Below are 6,000 nucleotides of genomic sequence, written 5' to 3'. Positions count from 1 at the left end.
GAGTTGAACTGAGAACCTCCTGGGGCGAGGTTCCCTGGTCAATTCCCTCCCCTATGAAACTCGCCTGACGCCTACCTTGCTTTTGTATTTCCCGCATCCCGGTAAAAATAGAAGGACTGTTCTCTTAGTTATGCTAGTGGATAAGAATCAAGAGATCATTTTCAAAGTCGCCAAATTTGGAAGGATAGCCTATAAGGCTAGGAAAACTTGGGTAAGCCATATATACGCCCTTTAGCTATAATTTTTATAAAGATCATGTATAATTCTGTGAATTTATAATTTTAAAGTGTTTCTTTTCTCAAAAGTTGTTTGATACTGGAAGTCTGAATTACATTTACATTTATTGTTACAGCCATTGGCTTTGAATTATTTGAATTATTTCAAATTTGAATTATTATATGGATTTTATTTTATTGGTCTTGGACTGTGTTAAATAAATGTATTTCTTTACCTTACTTTTGTTTAGGTGCCAGGGTAAAACCATCCCTGTATGGTCTGCTTCTGGTCCAAGGACCATTTAATCTCTATATATATTTTGGCTGCTCTGTGTCTATTTTATGCTATTATTATACCCTAGCTTGTTTTAATCGTGTCAGCCTGTTTCTTAATGGTTTGGTTTGAATGGCTTTCATTTTCGTAGCTGTGTTTTGATGGCGTTGTTTTATTATCATAGTTGTAAATCACCTCAAGCTGGTCTCCGGGGAGGCCGCATATACATTTCCTAAACAAATAAATAAATGATTCATAGCATCTCCAGTTAAAAGGATAGAAGCATAGAGCTGGACGGCACCTCAAGGGTTATCTAGTCCAACCCCCTGCTTTGTGCAGGAAATTCACAACTCACCTCCTCCCACTCCCCCATTGTAAAAAACCTCCAGGATCCCTGGCCAATCTGGCCTGGAGGAAAATTCTTTCCTGACCCCAAAGTGGCGATTGATGGGCATTACCCCGGACATGTGAGAAAGGGCCAAGCACTGGCTCACCCCTTCCTGCCCTCCTTCCCATGACAGTTGTGAAAATTCCCCAGCTGAGACCCCACAGAGCCATTGCCATTCAGTACAGACAATAGCGATAGTTCTATGATTCTATAGGGATGCTCTAGGTTGATCTTGCATTAAGCAGGGAGTTGGACTAGATGGCTTGTATGGCCCCTTCCAACTCTATGATTCTAACCTTGATAGACCAGTGGTCTGACTCAGGAATAAGTTACTGTCCGATCTGAAGTTTTCATAGAGATGGTTTTCAGCCCCACCTTTGTACACTCACTCAGTCACTTGGTCTTGGTACTGTTCCATGACTTTGTGACGAATGTGCAGTAACAATGCAACCATGTGGACAGTATGCTTGCATATATCTTTCCCATCCAGTTGCCCCTACCCACAATGGTACAACACTCACACAGATGTAGTAGACATGTGAGGTAACACTGTGGGTAGACAGGTACAACGGAGTCTGTGCACGCCACCGGGACGTACAACCCACAGTATTCAGCTAAGCTTGAAAAGTGTTTCTCTCTTGAGATCGATGAGCTAATTATGCCTTTGCGACGCTTTCCTGTTATCTAGCAAGCTCTCAGTGCCGCACTTTCAGTACAGGGTAGCTCTTCTGAGCCTGCATTTGTGATATGGTCAGTCGTCTAGGTGTTAACGTCCATGGCTGGAAAAGCATGCGAGCAATTTCTGAGCCTTTGGCATAAACTCCTGCTTCCTGAAAAGTATGTTGGCACATCACAGTACCAATGCGAGGCTGCCAGTTGCCAGTCAGATGATGTTAGTCATCCCGGTAGAACGGAATCTCTTTGACCGGGGCCACCGGATTGGGGTCTGCATAGTTCTCTTTAGCGTCATTATAATGCGCCGCTATCCTCGCATCGCATTTGGAGTGTCATTGACGATGCCCGTGAAGGGTCTGATGGAATTGGAGAACGGACGGAATGCGGCTTCCCATGTGGAGAAATGGCTTTTGGGACCATCCAACTTGTATAATTATGTTTACAGAAATTTTTTTGCGAAATGGCGCGGCGCGTTTCCGATGGAAATGAAGGTCGGGGAGGTTAATACAGCAAACCGCGTGTTGGCAAGTTATTAAGAAGCTATAGAGTGGCTCGTTAACAGCAATTTCTCCATCAGGAGTCCTGGTGGCTGCCAACAAAATGCAATTGTACCCTGTGTTGCATCATGTGAGCTGTCACCGAGGAGCCGGGTGATACCACCTGTCTCTCCGCAGAGAGTTTTGCGGCATGATTTTTAAAATTGTTAACATGCTAGCTCAGCAAGCCAACTTATCTGCTACAAGGGGCGGGGGAGAGAGAAGGCTCTGGGAAGCGTGACCTCTAAATGCAGGCCGAAATATTGATTGTGAGATCCAGAGCTTATAAGTAGGGGGTATGCATTCAGCAAAGCCTAACTGAAACCCCCCTGAAAAATACTTTATTGGTAGGGGGATTTGGCTTTTTTGGTTTTTTTAAAAATACCATATTGATATTTTTCTGGGTTTTTTAATCTAAAAAATATGGCGGCGATTTAAGGGAGCCAGAAAAGCGGATCCCAAAGAATGCCATTATTTTTCAGCATTATTCGGGCTGCTTCAGTCTTGCTGCCATTAAAGAACTGGGGGGAGATCCCCTCTACTCCTCCCTTCCCCCTCACTTAGCTGCAAGATGGCTACGGTTGCCTGGTCTCTCTTTGCCACCGCCAGGAGGTTTTTGGGGGTGGAGCCTGAGGAGGATGGGGTTTGGGGAGGGGAGGGACTTCAATGCCATAAAGTACGATTGCCAAAGCGGTCATCTTCTCCAGGTGTACTGATCTCTATTGGCGGGGGATCAGTTGTAATAGCAGATCTCCAGCTAGTACCTGGAGGTTTAGCAAACCACAAAAAAAGAGCACTCCCGTGCTATTACCATAAGGTTTGGAAGTCAGCACAGAGATATCAGTACAAAGTGGACACACTAATATCGTGTTTAAACATATAATAAACCAAAGTGCAGTGATACATATAGGGAACACATACAACTATGTACATAAATATACAATGTTTTTTCTAATGCAGTCTTTATGCAAAAAGATTTTCTGTTGTAGTTGTAGAAAATTCTTTAAAAAGTCCATAAGGTACTATTATAAATATTCAGATTTTCATGAGAAAGCAATGGCTGGGGGACGGCTGTTTCAAGAAAATTTCTTCAGCCCCAATTCATTCAATCTTACAGTATCATATATCATACATTAAGTTAGCTGGTTCCCGTAGGATACTCCCAAGTGTAGAAGCTAAGCTCGTATGTGGCATCCACTAAGAGTGCCCAGATGCTCAACAAGGTTGGGGAGCCCAGCTTTAGAGAGAAGACCCCAGAACAGCGGCTGCTGACTGCCAATTAGGGATGTGAAAGAATTTCTCACATTCGCTGGCTGAGATTAGCAGTTTGGTTTCAAGGGAACCACCGTGCAGCCAACTTGGGGATTTTTTATCCTCCAAATGGTGCGTTGTCATCTGTGAACTTTGCTGACCGTGTGATCCTGTGATCCAAGATGCTAATATAATATGCCGTTTGGCCCTCCCAATCTGCCAATTGTGGCCAAGTTCCTCAGTCAAATACTCCGAGTCTTAGCTCTCCGTCCCTAAGTGACAGCCGGTGTCCTGTTTCCATTTGGAAGGACACCCATAGGGGTGTGTAATTGACAAATAAATCAAGCCCTTTGCTGGACTTCAGCAGGGGAACGCCACACAGAGACAGTAAAGGGCTACACTTGGGCCCACCACCTGAAAAACTCTATTTGTACCTGGAGGTCTTCTCAGGTTACCCCAGGCGAAGGTTGCCAACCTCCAGGTGGGGCCTGGAGATCTCCAGCATTACAGCTGATCTCCAGGCTTTAGAAATCACTTTTCCTGGAGAAAAATGGCTTGAAGGGTGGACTCTGTAGCACTATACAAGGGTTGCCAGCCTCCAAGCACTAGCTGGAGATCTCCTGCTATGACAACTGATCTCCAGCCGATAGAGATCAGTTCACCTGGAGGAAATGGCTGCTTTGGCAATTGGACTCTATGGCATTGAAGTTCCTCCCCAAACCCCACCTTCCTCAGGCTCCACCCCCAAAACCTCCTGCTGGTTGCAAAGAGGGACCTGGCAACTCTAACTATACCCTGCTGAGGTCCCTTTCCAGGCTCCAAAATATCCAGGAATTAGGGATGCCAGCCTCCAGGTGGGTCATAGGGATTCCCCTGGAATTACACCTCATCTCCAGACTATAGAGATCAATTCCTCTGGAGAAAATGGATGTTTATGCGGTGGAACTCTTCTGCTATTACAATTGATCTCCAGATGACCACACTCAGTTTCCCTGGGGGAAATGGCTGCTTTGGAAGGCGGACTCATTGGCACCATACCCTGCTGAGGTCCCTCCCCTCCTTAAACCCCGTTGACCCCAGGCTCATAAAAACATAAGAACATAAGAAAAGCCATGCTGGATCAGACCAAGGCCCATCAAGTCCATCAATCTGTTCACACAATGGCCAACCAGGTGCCTCTAGGAAGCCCACAACAAGACAACTATAGCAGCACCATCCTGCCTGTGTTTCACAGCACCTAATATGTTTGGCAGGCTTCTCTGATCCTGGAGAGAACAGGTATGCATCATGAGTAGTATCCATTTTAACTAGTAGCCATGAATGCTCCTCCATGAACATGTCCACTTCCCTCTTAAAGCCTTCCAAGTTGGCAGCCATCATCACATCCTGGGGCAGGGAGTTCCACAGTTTAACTATGCGTTGTGTAAAGAAATATTTCCTTTTATCAGTTTTGAATCTCTGTCTCAGCCTCCATCTTCAGCAGATGACCCTGTGTTCTAGTATTATGAGAGAGGGAGAAAAGTCTCCAGGTATTTCCTAACCCAAAGCTGGCAACCCCAGCCATGGAACATTTGGGCAGAAGATGATCTGTCGTAGATCTGCTGTGTGATTGGAAAAATGGTGAAGTCACTGGGTGGGTGTCTGAGAAAAGAATAATCCAGGTGTGTCTGGTTGCTGTGAACCTTTTCTGAGTAACTAAGCAGTTTCCAATTGGATTTTGGATAATGTATGCCTGATTCATATCTCATATAAAGATGTAGGGCACGCCTGCTGCAAGGTACTGCGATTGCCACCCAAGATGGTATTTACATTTAAATATAATTTCTTCCTCCCACAGAAAAATAATGTTATGTACAAAGCCAAAGTAATAATCTAAGCATTTTTTAAAATATTTAAATAATAATTTGCTTTGAATTTGGTGGCAGGGAGATGCTGATTCATACACGTGCTTGAATTTCCGTCGCTTGACATCCTAAAGTGGGCAACGTGCTTTTTTATCTACAGTATCCACCGGCTTCTAAATATTTAACAGACAAAGTAATTAGAGTGTATTTATTCCAGAGATCAAGAACATACTCTTTTAAAATAAGCACACTTAGCTGTGCGAGGGATTAGCAGCTGAGATCAGACATTTCTTCTACTGGCAGATAAATAAAGAAAGTATACTCTGCAGAGTAAAAACCCCAAAAATGATTTTAAAACTTGGAATGTGAGCGAACCCTGGTTGCTAGGGTTGCTGATTCATGCTTGGAGATTTTTAAAAATGTAATTATTTACTTAATTTATAGTCCGCTTTTCTCACAGGGACTCCAGGCGGATTACACATAGTAAGTACAGTCACAAAATTGGGACATTTGGGGAAATACCTGGAGATTTGGGGGGCGGAGCCTGAGGAGGGCAGGGTTTGGGGAGGGACTTCAATGCCATAGAGTCCAATTGCCAAAGCGGCCATTTTCTCTAGAGGAACTGATCTCTCTTGGCTGGAGATCAGTTGTAACAGCGGGAGATCTCCAGCTAGTACCTGGAGGTTGGCAACCCTAGGTTGGGAGCCCTATGTTCTCCGTTCCTCCTAGTTCCTGACATTTTGCCTCTTTTGCCATTGCATTTTCTCTGCTGCTAGGGGTGGCTGTTAGCATTTCAGTCCCAGCTGGCCTGCATCTT

General features: G+C 44.6%; 1 protein-coding gene across 2 annotated transcripts in view; it reads left to right on the top strand.

Moving 5' to 3' along the window:
• The window catches only part of LOC130484301 (sodium channel protein type 5 subunit alpha-like), a 229,386-nt gene that overhangs the window by 106,011 nt on the left and 117,375 nt on the right, over positions 1-6,000 (top strand). The gene's annotated exons all lie outside the window — the stretch shown is intronic.

This window comes from Euleptes europaea, chromosome 11 (assembly GCF_029931775.1).
Source record: "Euleptes europaea isolate rEulEur1 chromosome 11, rEulEur1.hap1, whole genome shotgun sequence".
NCBI classification, from domain to species: domain Eukaryota; kingdom Metazoa; phylum Chordata; class Lepidosauria; order Squamata; family Sphaerodactylidae; genus Euleptes; species Euleptes europaea.
Note: the sequence above shows the minus strand (reverse complement) of the source record. Positions and strands in the feature narration are given on the sequence as shown.